The sequence below is a fragment of the Podarcis liolepis genome, assembly GCF_965112155.1.
Source record: "Podarcis liolepis genome assembly, chromosome: 5".
In the NCBI taxonomy this organism is placed as follows: Eukaryota; Metazoa; Chordata; class Lepidosauria; order Squamata; family Lacertidae; genus Podarcis; species Podarcis liolepis.
This window is the reverse complement of record NC_139556.1, coordinates 45,310,147-45,329,710: the sequence shown is the minus strand read 5'-3', so window position 1 is coordinate 45,329,710 and position 19,564 is coordinate 45,310,147. Positions and strand designations below refer to the sequence as shown.

At 40.6% G+C, this 19,564-nt stretch overlaps 2 long non-coding RNA genes across 3 annotated transcripts in view; one reads left to right on the top strand and one right to left on the bottom strand.

The window, feature by feature from the left end:
• Positions 1-767: 767 nt before the first annotated feature.
• The window catches only part of LOC310708149, a 94,530-nt gene continuing 75,733 nt past the window's right edge, over positions 768-19,564 (bottom strand). The window contains exon 3 of one of the 2 annotated variants that reach the window (XR_014526880.1): positions 768-1,261. This is a non-coding gene — a long non-coding RNA (uncharacterized lncRNA). Of the gene's footprint in view, positions 1,262-8,758; positions 8,839-19,564 lie in introns of those variants that run through there. The other variant, XR_014526881.1, reaches the window with a different exon arrangement.
• Positions 4,519-18,885, top strand: LOC310708147. Its single transcript, XR_014526876.1, has 3 exons — positions 4,519-4,640; positions 13,201-13,492; positions 17,256-18,885. It is a non-coding gene; the product is annotated as an uncharacterized lncRNA (long non-coding RNA).

The window sequence follows — 19,564 nt, the reverse complement described above, 5'->3', positions numbered from 1 at the left end:
ACAGTCTGCAATCTAAAAGCAGAAATTACTCAAGCAGTTTGGCTATACACACACATACACATTTTAAAATAGCATGTTTTGTATTGCTCTACAATTAGGAGAGTTTTCTCTCCATTCTCTTTCAGTGAGAATGGTAACAATGTCAGACTCTCTTACTCAAGTGGTATACTCCACAACCCAGAACGATGCCAGACAATCAAGTATTTACCAGAATTATTCTTCTCACTTTATGATACTGTGAGAACTCCCCCCCCCTTGTGCCTCTAATTATTAAGGCTAGACCAAACCAATGAAATCATCACCTTTGAAAGATCTAATGACATCATACCACTTGAATTCCAAAATTCAGCTCATCCTCAAATTCACCAGAGGTGGGCAAAAAGCTGCTTCTCACGAGTGCATGTGCAAAGAAAAGGAGGCCCTTTATATCAGAGACCACAGTAGAGAAATATTGGGAATTCATGGGCTATTTATACATAAGCACAAAAATAATATCTATTATAATTCCTGCTATACTGCCTTTGCTTTCAATTTTGTACATAGAATCAAATTTTCATTTGCTCTTACTTTGGACATTGCTGCCCCAAGTGCACCCCTTTCCACCTTCAGTTTAAACTGTTGGAAGACTCCTTCAAGAATTAGCTCCTTTGCAGCTAATTGCCACTGTTCTGGAGGACATTTCCCCTTGTGAGTTCCATTGAAATGAATGGGGAGATGTTCAAAGAGCACTACCATGCTATAGAAATTCTCTTTTAACTGCTCCTAAATTTCTGCTGTAATGGGCCCTCATGACAAGATTGTTTAATGTCAGAGGTGTAGTCCCCTGGGCTCCTTTTATTTATGTTTCAGACTGGCTCCTTTGCTTAAAAGTATGCACTTGTAAAATCCATTTTCTTTCACATACCTCTTGATTGCACTATAATTTTTATTCTTGCTTCATCAGCAGTCATTAGATTTACAACTAAGTACAAAAAACCCCTATGTTAAGGTTATGACAGGTACAAAGGCAAGAAAATTCAAAGTTAAAGGTGAAAGACCATCCTTGTTTCACTGACATTGAATCCTTTATTCCTTCGTATGGGAAAGAAAAACGGCAATCTGATGTGTCCAAGAATCAGCCAGATATACTGCATGGCACCAGATATAGTCCGTGTCGCCACTGTAAAAGCTTCAGGTTCTGACCAGTCTGCCAAATTCCAGTGTACTCAGACGCTGCCCTCAACAACCCCATTTTCAAGGATGGGTGTCTCTTCGGGGGAGGCTGCCAAGGAAAGGAAGTAGTGCCAAATTATTTGGCAGATTTGTGTTTCGCACAAATAACCAGTTCCCGAATTTTATTGGCAACCTTAATAATACTTTCTTGGGGGAGCGGGGAGGAAGAGAGAGAGAAACATACCACCATACTGCAAAGCAATAGGTTGGGAGGGAGGGGGAGATTGCTAAATTGTTGTGGGCACCTTTCCAGAGGTCCATAGTCAATTGATCTAGTTTAGTGGGAAATGGAAAGATAGGACTTTGTTCTCTTGATGCATGTTATCAGATACACATTTTAACTGTAGCCACAACTTTGCACCTCATTACCTTTCTGGTGCACTAACCTGCTTCTGTGGTACCAGGTGCAAAATGAAATGCAGTGGGGCTTAAGGCTCATGAAGTGAATGGCCAAACAATCATATCCAGTAACTTGTAATTTTGTCATTACCCCTTCCCAGTGAGTGCAAGACATGGCCTTTCCTCAGTGTTCAGAATTCTGAGAGATTATGAAGGATAGTCTTCATTTTAAAAGTAAAGGGACTCCTGACTGTTAGGTCCAGTCGCGGACGACTCTGGGATCGCAGCGCTCATTTCACTTTACTGGCCGAGGGAGCCGGCGTACAGCTTCCGGGTCATGTGGCCAGCATGACTAAGCTGCTTTTGGCGAAACCAGAGCAGCGCACGGAAACACCGTTTACCTTCCCGCTGGAGCGGTATCTACTTGCACTTTGACACGCTTTTGAACTGCAAGGTTGGCAGGAACAGGGACCGAGCAACGGGAGCTCACTCCGTTGTGGGGATTCGAACCACCGGCCTTCTGATCGGCAAGCCCTAGGCTCTGTGGCTTAGACCACAGCGCCACCTGCATCCTTTGTCTTCATTTTAGGAGGATTCAATACTACCAGGATGCCCTTAAAGCAAGGTCAAGTTTCATCAGAATCCCTTCCTAAAGTCCTTTAGATTGCCAGGCCCAGACCATCTATGCCTGTGAATCTTGGCAAACAGGTACAGTTAGGAAACATAAAGTGAATTTGGGGGCAACTAAAAACATGTGAGCCACTTCCCTTGAGAAATATTCCTAATCCTATTGAAATTCTTATGCTTGAATAGGATCCTCCAAGCATTCCAAGTATGCCTTGAATTTTGCCACAGGAGAATCATAGAATCATAGAGTTGGAACAGACCACAAGGGCCATCAAGTCCAACCCCCTGCCAAGCAGGAAACACCATCAGAGCACTCCTGACATATGGTTGTCAAGCCTCTGCTTAAAGACCTCCAAAGAAGGAGACTCCACCACACTCCTTGGCAGCAAATTCCACTGTCAAACAGCTCTTACTGTCAGGAGGTTCTTCCTAATGTTTAGGTGGAATCTTCTTTCTTGTAGTTTGGATCCATTGCTCCGTGTCCGCTTCTCTGGAGCAGCAGAAAACAACCTTTCTCCCTCCTCTATGTGACATCCTTTTATATATTTGAACATGGCTATCATATCACCCCTTAACCTCCTCTTCTCCAGGCTAAACATGCCCAGCTCCCTTAGCCGTTCCTCATTAGGCATCGTTTCCAGGCCTTTGACCATTTTGGTTGCCCTCCTCTGGACACGTTCCAGTTTGTCAGTGTTCTTCTTGAACTGTGGTGCCCAGAACTGGACACAGTACTCCAGGTGAGGTCTGACCAGAGCAGAATACAGTGGCACTATTACTTCCCTTGATCTAGATGCTATACTCCTATTGATGCAGCCCAGATAGAAATTCAGGAGAAATTCAGTGGGAACTCTAGAACAAATCTGAGTCTATTGAGGGAGGGGATTGTATGTGGATGGTACTGGGACATTGCATTGAAGGCAAGCACATACATTCACGGTTGGTTTAAAATAATAATATAGTGATTCTAGGAATTAGGATGGACTTCTTATATCACACTAGATATAATTTGATTCCCAGCTCTTGGAAAACTGAGGCACGAGGAAACTTTTGCCCAAGAAGTGACCATCTTATGACTTTTCCTTGGCTTCCTTACCTTCGATTTGCTTCCTATTTATCACATTGTGAGTCCATGAGTTGTATCAGACACTGTGTGAGTGGAATTTTGCTCACCCAGCAGTATGGGCATAGCCAGGATTTTTGTCAGGGGGGTGAGCAGCCAAAGTTCTTGAGCTTTTTTTGATCTACCCGCCCTTTCCTCACCTGCCCCCTAAATCTGCTACAGAGGGCCCCCCAAACACTTTGGAGCAGCTTTTGAAGATGTGCGACAGGCTTCAGGTGAGAGGGTGGGAGGAGGAAGCCCTGTTGTGCATGGTCATTTTCATAATGGTAGTCTTACCCCACAGAGCAATTAATCTATAAAGTGTAATGACTTGGGGGTGGAGGTTCCTAGCAGTGAGCACAGGATTTGAGCAGTGAACACTCAATGGTACCTAAGATGTCTGGAGCAAAGGACAAAGTTCAAAATCATTGGAAACCATTGCTTCCATTGGTTTAAAACAGTCATATTCTGAAGTGAAATATTAGAGAAAATGGCCCTTTTTAATTTCCTAAAAGGTGCTGTTTGTAATTTCACTCCTTCTTAGTGAGGTGTCTACTCAGAGGCGGGGGTGGGGGTGGGGAAACCACACAAAAATGTGGTTTTAAATGGGAAATATGTATACTTGGCTATTTTGATTTCAGGAACTTTGCAGTGAGGAAATTGTGGCTTATGAACTGGCAATTAATGTCATTACCAGTAAACCCTGACACCACTTGCTACTATTTTAATTGTGTGTTTTACTAACACCAGACCCCTCCCCTCTGATAATGGAGCTCCTCCATCCCCACCTGCAGCCCAAACTAGTCTTGTAAACCTGCCCCCCACCAAAATCAAGATCCAAATGGAGGAAATGCTTGAAATGTTAAGTAATGGGCTATCAAGTTGAAATAGAACTTTATTACTGCTTTCTACTTGCAGACATAACAATCAAAATATTAAGATCCTGTACAATATTTTTTCTAGCTCCTAACATTAAAGAAGGGGGAGAGGACAGGGGAATTGGTTTCAGAAGATTATTTTGATTTGCTATTATTTTATATTAAAACAGAGGAACATTTCCAAAGTCCTCTGGTGTATTTTGTAACACAAGTGTTCATTTTCCCCCTTCTTTTAAAAAATACTTCCTTTGTGACATATGAAACAGTAACATTTTTCCCATGGTTTGGAGGAGAAAATGAAATCCAGATTTGTAATTCCTAAAAGGAGAAATTTGATCCTTTCCAATGTTTAAGTAATATTTCCTGCAAAACATACGAGGCCATCTGCAGAGCTGTTTCCAGACACATTTTGAAGTGGCAAGGGCAACTGAAAGAGAGGAGAATGGAGCCTGTCATTTCACCGCTGGGAAATGGAACATTAAAAGGTTTCTAAAAGCTGGTTCTACCATTTTATAAAGTATTCAAGCCCTGCATAGTTCATAATTTGTTTAATCTGCTCACCTTTTTATAGATAGGGAGTGGGGAGAGAAGGGGAGATTCTGGCTGGAAGGGAATGTATACAAACTCTGATTCGCCTCAAAGAGGCCAGTGAGCATGCAAGAATTACTGGTGCTCAAAGCTGAATTGTAATTGTATTTTATTTTTAATAGGTGCAATGGAGACATTACAGGCAAATCCTCCCCTATAAGGATTGGACAAGCTGAGCCTTATTTGGGGAGAAAACACAGAAATGCGGTCTTTTCTATCTGTTACAGAGTTGTGTTTTATTGTTAATCTCCAGGGTCACCTTATGAATTCATGTTAGTAAAATGTTACGGCCTCATTATAATATTCACTTTGTGAAAGGCCCTGCATTTATCACATCCCAACCTTGGATGAATATAAATTAAAAATGTGCATCTTTTTTTTAAGGAAAGGATTTCATACAGTTAGTCCTCCCTCCCTTGCCAACCCTTCCCCAGTTATAGAGAAATTCTAAAACTGATCTTTTGTTAAGGTTTAGGAAACACCTAAATTCTCATTGCTTCCATAGCTCAAAGTTAACATTTCCTTTGTTGTTTGTTTGGCTATAGAAAGGAACTTCTAAACTAATGTAGGACCAAAGATTACCAGCCCCCTCTGTCTGATGGGGCCATTCACCCCCCCCAAAATGGGGGCGGGAATTCAGCTACTTTTAAGAGGTCCTTAGTGTATTCAAATAGCTTCTTTCTTCCTCCACCATAAAGACTTTGTGTCATGATGTTGTGTTGCTCAGACATTCTGATCAGAATTGAGAAGGAACACTGCCACGCTGCTGTGCAGTTGTGTGAAGCAGCACCAATGAATCTCTTTTATGGGAAAATAAGGAAATTTAGCAGCCTTGCCAAGAAGAGTAGACAGTCCCACCCCACTGATGAAATTGCCAAGTTCTTGATAACTATTCTAATCTTTATGTGACATTTTATCCCTGCCTTACCTCCTGAACCAATGAAAAACCTCAGTTTAATATTTTGGACAAGCACTGTTGCGCAGGACTGAAACAGTTACATCATAGTTAAACACTTTTATATTTGTTTCATGTTTTCTATGAGAATGAGAATGTTTTTTACCACTTTATCTTTTGATTAATTGGTATATAATTTTCGTTTAAAAATACTATTTTTTCCTTTGGATGTGCAACTCAATGACCATTCTTCCATGTAGCTGCAAGGATGGAAAAACAACAACAACAGGTACACAATTGTCTGATAAATGGTGTTTTACCACCCCAAGAAAAGCACTAGGACTGCATACTCCTTCCTCACCACTCCCTTTCTATTCTCCCCTTGTGCCACCCAGCTTCAGTGAACCAAAAACCTTGAAAGGTCTCACTTAAAACTAGGATATGAAACCAGGAGACAGGACAGTGGGGGTGATCCTGTTCTCCCATGGCAGTATCCCTGAATACCAACCCTGTGAATGGGCTCTGTGTTTTCCCATGCATGTTTGTCTGCCTTGTTATTCTAAGCTTACTTTCTCCGCTGTTGTTCAAACTACAGTGGTACTTCGGGTTACAAACACTTTGGGTTACAGACTCCACTAACCCAGAAGTAGTACCTCAGGTTAAGAACTTTGCCCCAGGATGAGAACAGAAATTGTGCGGCAGTGGCGTGGCGGCAGCAGGAGGCCCCATTAGCTAAAGTGGTACCTAAGGTTAAGAACGGACCTCCGGAACGAATTAAGTTCATAACCAGAGGTACCACTGCACAGTCATAATTATCTGCCTCTCCAAATTCAGCCCCAATTGGATGGCATGATCCACATGTGTCCATTTATCAGATAAAAGAATTTTACAGTTCCTATCAGATTTTATGGGCATGAGGGTACTTCAAAATTATGACGGCAACTTCAGATCCTATAGGTATGAAGCCAGAAAGAACCTTCAAAGCTGTCACTTCCATTTCCTACAAAAGCAAAACACTTTGTAAAAGGAAAAAAAAAAAAAAAAACACACACACACATTACTGCTGAATTATAAATGAGATCTGGTATTTTTGTGATGGTACAAATCGAAGGCTTTCTCCATATTGTTAGAATACCAATTCACCCTTACTGGTCTCTACTACCTACCACTGTATAGAGTCCCCTGAGAGTCATCCATTTCTCATGAGATTACTTCAGCATCACATTACCGCTACCACATATCCATTATATATACACTTTCAGACAAGTGGAAGTGTTTCCACAAAAACAATCTGGAATCTTGGCTTAAAACTGAAGTTTTCTGTCAAAGCAAAGAGAGTAGTCTAAAAGAGGGCTTATTTTTGTTTTGTTTGTACAAATATGTTGCTTTTAGATGCTGTGGGGAAAATGCACAGCAGTTGGGCCACTCTTTTGTTTCAAGGCAGCAATCCCAAACCATGTACTCAGTAGCAGCAGGTTCCTTTTGTGTATGAGAAATCAGGCTTCATTCATTCCATGGGAAGCTTTTTTGGAACACAGCCTGAGAGGGTAAGCCTTGTTATGCTGGCAACTTTCTTATATCAATGCACTGGAGCTCCCATATATCAATCAATCAATCAATCAATCAATATATCATCTGATATCGAGACATACTTAGAGAATTCTCTCCTATGGTTCATGATAATGCCTGATAAGCTTACTTTGCAATGCCTTTACAGCTCGTCTGAACTTTGAAACTATCAAACTTTTTGCAGGAATTTAGGGAACAAAGGAGGGGCTGAAACTGTCTCTTTTGCATTTCATGCAAGGAGGCTGTGAATTATACCCAAGTATAAAAGCCACATCGGTCTGTTCAAAGATGTAAAGGCATTTCTGCCCAGAGGTCCCCCCCCCTTATCTTATATGTGTCTTTAAGGCATGATGATTACGGAAACAAATGAAGCCCTTGGTTAGATAGAGAAATGGAAGAGGCTATCCCATTCCCCCTGACAACTATATTTCTATATTCTGATAGCCATCTGCTGGAATCAGATGGTATATGTCTTGTAACATCTGGATAATGGGGTTTCAACTGTAATCTCATTAATTTAATATTTCTGTTTAAGAGATAAGGCTGTCTTATACGAGGCTTTCCAAGATGGGCAAGACTTTTGTTATGCATGTAGGGCACAATTCAAAGAAAGTTAAGTGTACCCAAGTCCTAATCAGGGGGTTTCAGCTTAATTTCAAGCCAGACACTGGCTTCAGTTACAGATGAGGAAAGTCTCTCCTCTTTGATTAGGGATTTCAGTGGCACTTAAGTGCACCTAATTTTCTCTGGATCTCACTCTTAGTCTTTTTTTATATTTAGTTTTCTCAAATTTTGAACCTATTCCTGTTGCTACCAATAAAAATGCCCTGCTTATCTCAACCCCAATCAAGCAAGGTCAGTGAACTGTGTGACATCATGCACTGGGTAAACAGATGTAAATTTTACATACAGTGATTTACTATTACTTTTCACCAACTTCTTCCTTAGGAAGTCAGTATTTTTATTGAGCACAAGGGGCCTTTAGCATAGGTCAAATGTGTGCCTACAACAATGCATAGTAGAATTTTCACACATAATTATTTCATTTAGGAAGTTTCATCTTTGAATGGGTGCTGTTTCCTAAAGGAAAGTGAAAATAATTTCAGTTTTCTTTACATTGAATATGCTTTACAAATACTTTATTTTGAGTGCTACCAGTTCAACATTTTTGCTTTTTAATATCATGAATGTGGATTTCTTTGAAACTGGTACTTTAAGAGTCATGTGAGCATATGGTAATTTCAGTTCTTCACTTAACAAAATTACATTTAGATACTGCATGACCCCATATAACTACATTCTCTGGTGAATCCTTAGTGCTCCTTTGGCCGAAAGCAAATAAAGAGAGCACCAAATTCACAGTTTCATTATTTTAAATATAGCTAAGATAATTCAGTTTAGATTTAGCAATATAAAGCAATGTAATATTGTGTGTGATCTTAAAGGCACCCGAACCATGTGTTATGCTGACACTTTAAAAGTTGTTGTTGTTTTTTTAACACTTTGTTTTAAAAAATGTATATACCAGAGTCCAAAGAAATTCATTATAATGTATCATGGACAACAGGAAATGGGACTGGTATGTTTTCGTTGGTCATGATTCTGTATCCATTATGATGAATTTCTGTATCCTGGATAAAAGAGAAAAGGAAAAGCCCCTTTTCCCCCTTTCCCCATTCTTTTTCCAAGCTAATCTCCAAAATCTTGGGGGCATTTTCTTTTGTATTCACTTCAGCATGTACACAAGGGCCTTTATCTCTCAGCTTTGCCTCTGCTATCTCCATTTGTTTCTTAATGTTTCTATTTATAATTCCATTCATTTCCCCCAGTCACAACAGCATCCTTTTTCTGTTCTGCCATCTACAGTTGTTTCTCTTCCAGCGTCACAATGGCATTCTTTGTCTGATCCAGTCCTCCAGTCAGCTGAGTGGATGACCACTCCATTCCAATGTTTGCTGTTGTCCATTTTGCCTTTAGCTTTTTGTGTTCAGGCTGTTCTGGGTCAACATCCTTTCCCACAGGTCCTGTGCATTCTTTAGTCTGTTTTTGCCCCCCCCCGATCTGATCTTCTTTAATATTCCACACATTTCAGCTCTTAATTCTATCAACTGTTCATCTAGTAATTTTTGCATGATACCAGCAATCACTGAGGCATTCAGCATTGTTTTTGCCATCTTGAGTTATATTATTCTCCCCTTGGCAATCTCTGCTTCCAGAAAAATGTGCCCGTTTCTTTAAATCAGCATTCCATTCTGACACAGATAATATTTACTTTCGATTCCATGTCTAAAACAGCCCACAAACAACAGAGAATTAGAGATGGTATAAATTGTAAATTTTAGACAGGATAAGAGGTACATATCTCTTCAGTTATAAACTTTCAAAGTCATCCATAGTTAAGGTAAGCTTTTTGGTCTATTTTTTGCTTGTTAATTAATGCTTTTTCATCTTCCAGCGGTTTCTGGATGCAAATTAACTGGCAGATAGTGTATCCAATTAGTACTTACTTCCAGTCTTGTAAATAGTTAAAAGAAGGTGGTATTATCGACCTGGTGCCCTAATTTAAGAGCTATGATGCAGTGCATGGGCTTGATGAATGTTCCTCACCTGAGACACTTCTCCAATCCTGAAAACATCTTTGTTCACGGTGTGATGAATGTCTTCTTCTGGGCCTGAGGGGTTAATCCCTGACCCCCTTATCTCAAAAGGAAGTTTTGGTAATCAAGATCTTATGCCTTGGTTGCCTTTAATCACTGCATAATTATCTCTGCTGACATGAGTGTCAGCAGCTGATCACTAGTCCGCTATCATTCCTCCCCGGAAGTCAGAGGTGACCATTTGTTTTTAAGTTACAGATAGGTAGCCGTGTTGGTCTGCCATAGTCAAAATAAAAAAATTCCTTCCAGTAGCACCTTAAAGACCAACTAAGTTAGTTCTTGGTATGAGCTTTCGTGTGCATGCACAGTTCTTCAGATACATCTGAAGAAGAAGTGCATGCACACGAAAGCTCATACCAAGAACTAACTTAGTTGGTCTTTAAGGTGCTACTGGAAGGAATTTTTTCATTTGTTTTTAAGTAAGATTGTGTGTGTGTTTGTTCCAGCCCAATGAAGGAGGAAGCCTCGAGGGGAATGGGGTGAGGGACTTCCTTCACATTGCCTTTATTAGCCAATAGGTTTGAGGGAGGAGCTGCCTGGTTATGCTGGGCTTGAATTTATTTTGGCTGTTTGGTTTATTTGGCATTTAATGTGGGCAGGTAAGTGGAGTGGTACATGGTCAGTATCGTAATGCAGGGAGGCCACTTCACTTATCATCTCTCTAATGTTGGCCAGCTTAGGAGACTGCTTGATTTGCTGCTCTTGGGGCCTGGCATGTGCCACTTATTGAATGCTGAATAGTAGGGGTGTCTGGCACCTGTGCACACCTATGGCTTCCCTTGATGGGAAGTTGCTATTTGGCTCCTGTCACACCAGCTTGGATGATGGAGTTGATCTGGCGTGGTTTGGTTCTTAGCAGCAGGCAGAAGATTTCCTATCTGTCTGTGCATCTTATACCTGCCTACACTTGTTAGCTGTGATTGGTGCAATTTCTTCCCTGTTCTGTTTTAATAAATATAAGCTTCATACTCTGGGTGTGCCCTTTGCATGCATGTGTAGTATATTGGAACATTTAATTGTTTTACAGCAATTAGTCACTCTGTGCGTCAAATGAGTGGATTTGCTAGATATTGGGATGTTTCTGAAAAACAGCCGTATGGAGTCTAAAACAGTCCCCTGAATAACACTGTTGGCTGTTGCATTCAACTGTGAACATATTTGTGCATTGCTTTTACCCTTCTGCCTGCCAGCTTTATTATACAATATCCTTGATATTTCAGATTTATCTGTAGACTGATTTTAATTTTATAGTTAGGACTATAGTATTTTCCATCACAGGGGAAAAAGAACATTGTGCAATTTTGTTTTTTTGTTATTCAAAAATGTATCCCTTGACAACACTTTGCTGTCTTGTATCTTCATAATACAGCATTATTTGAATGTTTTCCAGTGCAAATCTACTTCCATACCACTTTGTTTCCTGAAGAACATTGACTGTATTACAGACACGTTGGCTAGCAATCACATTTTTCTTCTTTGACACTGTGTGATTGCATTAAAGATAAGCATCTTTTAAAAACACTGCAGAAATCTAACAATCAGATTTAACCAAATACAGAATTTCTGTTTCTTATTTGTTTCATAAATTGTTCTGCTGCCACATGAGAACAAATAAGAAACAAACACCCTAGTATTGGTGGGATGAATGTATATTTCATATGGAGCTCTCTTTCACCAAAGTAGATACTTATTAAATGGGTAAGAGTTTCCCCTTTCTTTCCTCAGATTAAGCAAATTAAATTATGTCTCCAGGTTTTGAGTGTACCTCTTGGCCTAATCCAGTTCTCTAAAACAGCACTCCTAACCCTCTGGATTTCACATGCCTGAAGGCTAAATGCAATTATAAAAACATGACTCTTCCCAGATGAACTTTCAAATCTGCCTTGTCTCTTGTTTATTGATGGAAGATTGAAGGAAATATTCAAATCAGCTACCTTTCAATTCTTTACCAGCAGCAAAATGCAGAAATCATTAGAGTTGCTATGTCAATGGCTCTGTCCCATCTTAATATTCAACCTAGTTTGGGGATAACTTAAAAAGAAATGCAGGTCTATTCATAATGCACAGCACTTCCACATTCTTTCATCTGATATTTGCAGAAGAATAGCAACAACCAGTTCATTTGGAATGCCTATTTAAAGATAGCAAAATAAAGTAATCTGCTGCAATGTTAAGTTGTTCTCAGTACTAAACATTTGCAAGCAGGTTTAAAAAAATAATCTTCAAATTAATGCATTGCACAAAAAGTGTGACCAAAGCATAAGCTGCACTTTTACTTTAATTCTGCTTGTCACTGTATTATATTCAGTAAAGATCTATTTTGGAAACTTGGTATTCCCAACCTACTTAGAACTTCTAATAGACCAGTTTGGAGTGGGACACTAACTTGCTACCAATTTCTTGGCCTATGATAAAAACCCTTCTGTTTCTACCGCCAAACCTTTCAGGGGAGAATTTGCAACACTTTGGCACCATTTTTGAGCAAATTGGATAACATCAAATTTTTGGTGAAATTCTGACCCCGTGCTGTTTCCAACCAATAAAGCACTGTCTATCTGAGAGGTGCTTGGCTTCCTCTGTAAGGGGGACCATGATTTATAACTTGATATGATATTTTTGTGGTTTGGGGCTCTGATGGCTTAGACTATCTACAATCAAAACACTACCAAACACTTTGTCACTTTTTCACTTTGCTTAGTTTGGCTTAGACTACCTATGCAGCTGGGTATGGCATGGACCAGTGTTAAGAGGGATTGGCATAAATACTTCATGTATAGTTTTTGGAGGATCTGTTGCAAATGTCTATAAACTGTGATTTGTTTAAATGGTAGCATCATTTTGCCAGCTTGAATTTTTTTTTTAAATTTTATTAAGAAGTTGGTGTCTTATTTTTGGAATCCTTCAGCATGCATGGAATTTAAAGAGCCTTAAGCTATGATGTTTTCCTTTCATAAAATTTATATTTAATCATATCTTTAAAAAGTGTTCTCATTCTGCCACTTGGTGTTATCAACCAAGCGGAACCTGTGAATGCAATGTTCTCTTTTAACTGTTTTCGTATTTCATTCCTTCACAACTTCTTAAATGGTACATGGTGTAAATCACAGTGAAGCATCCATGAGTAACATGTGACTTGCACTTAAGTGAGTGTTTTCTTTTTGAAATTAGAGAAGTCGCTGCCACAAATGATCTTGTATTTAGATTTTCCTGTCAGAATTCCAAACTCAAACTGGTACCTGTTCCATGTAATGCCATGCTCTTGACAATAGGGTTTTTTATATATCAATCATCCCCACACTATTGGTTTCAGCTATTTAAACTTACTTAATTCCACAGAAATTTTCAATGAAAACATGACACTGAAATCTGAGATTCAGATGCAAAAAGATTGGTGAAATAGTGTTCCAGCCATATGATGTCATGATGAGAGTCAGCAAAGGATGGCCAGTCCAGGGCTGCTTCATTACCTGCTAAAGAACTGGGCCAGTTCCATATATCGAACCTGAAACTGGTGGCCAGGACCCTTGCAACCCAAGCCAGGACCCTCACAGATGCCTCCCTCCAAGCCTCAAAAATCAAGCACTCTTTGTTCCACCATGTCTACCCAACAGTTCAGGAAACACATCAGGTAAGAAGATGCAGAAAGGAGAAGCAGTGCTCACCTAAGAGTGTTGGCCTTTTAAGGATTCACTCTATTCAAGTGGGCAGGGACAAACTGTTCCCACTAGTGGCTGGTGTACATGGGACTGGTAGGCCAAAAAGCAGGGAGACCAATGGTAGGTGGAGCCAGAATGAATGACAGGCAGAGCCAGCTAATTCTACGATACGATACGATACAATACGATAATTTTTATTGTCATTGTACCATACAGAACAATGAAACTGAAAAATCTACATAAGACATTAAAAACCCAACAAGCCTGCTATCCCAGCTATCCCAACCTGGTTAGCCCCGTAAAAACTCTGATACCTCATTTTTAAATACAATATACTCCCATACAGACTCCTTACAATGCATTTAAAACCAAATTGGCATTTGGGTAGAAATTGTTTCTCAGGCAGCAAGTCCTACTCTTTATAATCCTGTACCTTTTTCCAGAAGGCAGAAGCTGGAAGAAATCATATCTGGGGTTCTAGTTTTGTCCCCCATCCTCCTCCCTGCTGAGTTCTACAAGGGCAATGCAAAGACCAAGAAGGGGGGAGTTGATAGGCAGTGCCAACACATAGAATGGTTGTAAGAAGCAAGGAAGGTAAGTGAGAGCTGGCTGAAGGCAGACTGAGGTTGGGGCAGCACCCCATTGTCATGATGCTGTCAGCATCTCCCGGCTGGATGCCCAGGAAAGTCTAAAGACAAGGAAAGTTTCTTACAGTCCTTTTTTATTTCATTCTTTACAGAGAGAGGCTATAGAACCCAGCCCCTTGGATAATGGCGTTGTCCCAAGTGACTCTCCACTCCCCGTCTCTCCCACTTCCTCATTTGTCACTTCTATGGGTGCTGCTATGTGCCCTTTGTCTTTGAGCTCTTTGCTCTCCTACTTTTAAGGTTGCCAGGTTCTGGGAGACGGTGGGTCTGGAATGCTTTCTAATGACAATGTGTCAGCCGGGTGTTGTTCTGGCTCTACCATGATTTCCCAACTTTCCTCCTCATGCTGCCTCTGAGCTGCGACCTCCCTCAAACCCCTGTTGTAAATCTATACTATCTTCCTCTTCCTCCTCCCTGGAAGGGTCAGGATGGGGAGATGGTCTCCACCATTCCTCCTCTGCCCAGTCCCTGACACCCATCACTCCCCATAGACACTCTTTCACTGCCTATTTCCCATTCCTAGTTCAAATCTCTCTATTCACCTCCAGCCTTGGTTGGAGCAAATTGCTCATTGGGAGCTTTCTATGGTTCTTCTTTGCTTGTGAGTAGTGAAAATAAAGCAGGATTAACACAAGCCACTAAACTGCCTCCTTCTTGCTAAAATTTCAGTAAGCAAAAAATTATTTCACAGTTAAGAATTATTTGGTTAGCACCAGACTTGAGTTTGTCTTCCAGGAAGCAGCTTCTCCTTCTACACCAATGAGCTACTTTTTGCTATGCATGCACAATCTTATCTGTACCCTGAAAAAAATGCTGCAGACTTTGTGGATAGGGCCTATGTATACACCTCTGCTATCAGTATAGCTTCTGCTGTAACAATCTGCTCTACATGCTGTGGTTGGATCTTGGCTAGCAGACACACTCCTGCTTCCACTCTGTGCATTGATTGTACACAAGATTTGTTTCCTAAACAGAGCTCAAGAGTTGAGGATAAAACAAACAAGTGATGTACATGCATGTGTGAACATCTTGTGATAGGAAAAGAATGTGTGAATGGAGCCTCCACAGGTTCCCACAGTACTTTGTTCAACCGGTGCAACATCTTGCAATGTAGGTTCATTTTCTGTTGTACAGTAGCATGCACTATTTTCTTTGTTCATATAAATCACCTGCAGTGGCATGAACGAGTTAAAATACATTTATTTCCCTCAGAACTGCTCTAGAGTCAGCTATGCTGGTGGTCTCCACAAGAAATTCAAACTCTCTGCTGACCAAGTGAAAAAACACATGTTCATGTATCAGGAGGATATATAATCTTAGTTGAGTCAGTCTCAGTGATGATTCCACTCAGTGAAATCTTCACTTGGATCTCAGGTCTTAGGAATTTCGTGAGTCTCAAACAGCTAGAGAGAAGACTGTTAAACCTGAAGGATTTGACTGCTATTTTCCCTCCTTTCTCCTTCAGACTCTTGCCATTTCTCCCCCTGCAGTGGAAAGATTTTTGACTTTTAAAAATTCACATATAAAACAGTCTTAAGAAGCATTGGCCACTGGTTCCCTTAAGAAAATAACATTCCAGAATCCTAAAAGCTGCAGTGTGTTCCCTTAGTGGGTGTTTAGAAGCTTGTCATTTGAGAGTCTCTTTAGTTTGGCCCTCAAAGCTCAGCTTCCCAATATGTTCAGGAAGTGGTGCTGTCAGTCTTGTGAGCATATATGAGAATTGTTGGATGGGGTGGTGGTAGCAGAGAACATAGTGCAACACTAACTTCAGCACAATGGTGTCAGTTCCTAGTATGCCCTCAAGGAAAAGTGTGAGCAGGGGAGTCTCTGCTTTCCTTCTGTTATTCCCCTCAGTCAAGTTCCAGGTGGGTGTCCCTGTGGCAACACAACACATATAGTTGCAGATTGGGGGAAGTGAGGGACTCTTCTCTCCTTCCTCATTTCCCCCCTCATTTTTAATGGGTGCTTGCTTTCCTACAGAGGTTCTGCCAAGTGAGTGGGAAAGGGTGAGATTTTTTGTTTGTGCAAGAGCAAGACAAAGGTGTGTCTGACCACTTTGAACTAAGGTGGGCATAGGTTTCTAGGGACGCTGCTGCCTCAGGTGATAAGAGAAAAGCCCCAAGGAACATGTGGCAGCTGGGCTCCACCAAAACACTCTGACAGTGATGATCCACTGGTGAGAGGAATCTAGTATGGTAGCTCTTCCCTGCTCAACTTGCTCCTACACAAACCCTTGTTAGCAAAGTCACTTAAATAATGCAGAGTCCAGAGCGAAAAGAGAGATAGCACATTACGGAGGCAAATGAACAAAATCCTGTGAAATATACTCGGAGTCAAGAGTGGATTTCATGCTCTTTATTCAGCTCATAGTGGTGAGGAGGAATGGAAGTTCCCCCAGAATGTCTGCTTTAAATACATTATTTACACAATGGGCCCCATGTGATTGGCTAATTCCAGGATTCACCTGTAGGCCAATCAGGTTGTGGATTCACTTCCACCTGGAGCTGGATTGGGTGGCTCCTGTGGACCAATCAGACTGCTGCATTTTGGATCCTATTCAACTCAGTACATAACACCCTGTGTAAGATGAGGGTTAAGTTACAGAGCGGTTTTGTCTTCCCTCAGAACTACCTGGCCAATGAAAGCACATGCCACCTCAGTGAAGTTCATGCCACTCTGCTTGGTTGTTAAGCAGCACGCCCTCTTCTTGGTTAGCTGAGTTACTAATCGCAAAATTCACTCTTAAGTCACACATGGAATGATATCTGCTGTTACACTTCCTGCAGCCCTCATACAAGACTTCTGAATAAAAACTGAGGCTCTGAGGCAAAAGAAAATCCAACTCTATTTTATGGCATGGGAGAGAGAAAGGCAAGAGCAAAGGAAGGACAGGAACAAATGGCAATTGTTTATAATACCCATTTTGTGAAGAGAGTGTCATTTCTCCTCATTGAAGAGAGAGCTACAGAAATTACTTCTGCGCCAATGGTGTAAGCTTACTCCTTTTTTCAGTTTGCTAAATGCTGCAGGGTTTTTTTCCTCCCTCTTCTGGATATACACATACACAATTAAGTTTTATTTCTTGCAGGCTAGTATCCTGAAGTGTTTGGAGGCCCATCCAAGAGCCACCTGTTGCTTACCTCTGTGTTCTCCAGTTTGGGAGACCTCATGGAAAATTCAACACAGATTCATCTGCAGACAGAACAACAAAGTCAGCATTTAACTGTGCTGAATTTTACAGAATTTTCTCCTGTGGATGGTATTGATATCTTTTAAGTGAACGGAGTAATGTGGGAATGATTCTCTAAGTTATTGACAGGTGTCCAGAGAGGAGCTGTGTAAGAAACATTTTGATCCTTGAGAATCGCATCATAATGGATTGGGCTAATCTCCTGGCTTTTCAGATCTGTCCATGTCTAAGACATATCTAAGGTCACATTGTAGCTATAGACTAATCAGACTTCTTGCTTTATCTTGCTCAGATGCCAAGTTAAAGCACTTCCCAGGCTCTGACACCATTCCTGTTATAAAAGGTCAGAGTTCCCAGATACACCGGAAAATATCACAGACATCCAGAGCCTCACATTCACTTAATAGCCATGGTATTGGAAAATATTTTTCTAACTGCTGGGAACGGTGTGTGAAATCCATGCCAGGACCTATTTCCTTCAAATATTCAGACAGTGGAAGAAGTTGATTTCAGCTTCTGCGTTTTCAAACTGAAGTTGAAAGCTTGCACTACAGCTTGTGTGTGTGTGTGTGTTAGTGGTAAAGTCGTACCTCAGAAGTCGAGCAGAATCCATTCTGGAAGTCTGTTTGACTTCTGAAATGTTTGATTTCCAAAGCGCAGCTTCTTATTGGCTGCAGGAAGCTCCTGCAGCCAATCGGAAGCCATGGAAGCCCCGTTAGACGTTCAGCTTCCAAAAGAACATTCAGAAACTGGAACACGCACTTCTGGTTTTCGATTGTTTGGGAGCCAGAATGTTCGACTCCCAAGGCATTCAGTAGCCGAGGTCCGACTGTGTACCCCATTGTAAAGGGCTGCCTAAATGAAGAAAAGGGAGCTGACCAGTCATACCACTATTTCTATTTCATTTAACAGGATAGGTTTAGGGTGGCAGAGTCCACAACCAATCACAAACTACCTGCCCTGTGCGGGAAAGAGGAAAACATGTAGGACAGATTGCATATGTAAGCCTAGCACATGAAATAGTATTTAATCGAGTAAGTCAGAGATCCTCAGAAAACCAAGTCACTTCTGTTTAGGTACCTTAATGAATGTTAAAATGTTTTGATCTCGATTTAAGATGGTGCTTTATCTTTGAATCCTAGAGAGAATCCTAGCTGAATTATTTTCACTATCCTTTTGATAGCAATTTAATATGCTGCTGACTGTCCCCCCCCAAAAGAAGAAGACATGTTGGAGACTGCATTCATCCACTTGTCCATATATCTATATATCCTTTGTTTGAGTACAGTGACTGGTTTTCAATAAAACCCCAGACACTTCACTTTTGCTTATGCTCACCTTCTCTATAGCTATGTTTGTATAATAAAGGGAAGGATAGAGTATGGGGTAGCTACCAACATCTTGATTACTGGATACCATCTCTTTCTGTTCTGATTTCATGCTATTTCCTTTTCATCCAGCACCATAAGAAGCCCCCTTTCTACAGTGCTGACACTAGAATATATCTATAAAATACTTGTATTAAATCCAATAAAGCTGTGTTTTTTACTCGTGTATAGTAATACTCTGGATAAATCTTCTTAAGCTTTCTGGGTCTTATTTGACACTAAATTAAAATCTGGTCTTGTATGGCATGTTCATTCCCTCACTTGTCTCTATTGTCTATGTCTTTCATTTGATATCAGAAAATCACCAGGGGAATGTCAACCTATATTTCCCCCTTTGAAGAAATTCATACACACCGATGCTGCTGGGCAGTCTTCAAGGTCGTTATTGTAATGCTTGGAAATTATCCCTCCAAAGTCTAATCAGTATTTTCGTTTGTGCTCCTTTATGTTCTGATTTCTGAAGTTTTCTTGCATAGATCAGCTTTTAATCAATCAGTCATTCTACACTTGTATAGCACTTTCATGCCATGGATCTGAGGAATATTTCCAAACAATATGATAATGTATACAATTACCTACAAATTATAGAGAACTAAATTCTGGAACCGAATGCAAATTGTCAGATAGCTACTTCAGTGAGCAAGTTCACCAATTTCTAGAACCTCCTGTGCCAGAAGAAAAAAAAAATACCATCTTTAAAAGAGAGAGATCGAGAGATCTATGAAACAACAATTTCTAAACTGTGTGATAGCAGCCATTAGGCCTGCATAATTGACTTTGGTACACAAATGATAAAGGGCATGAAAAAAGGCATAAAAA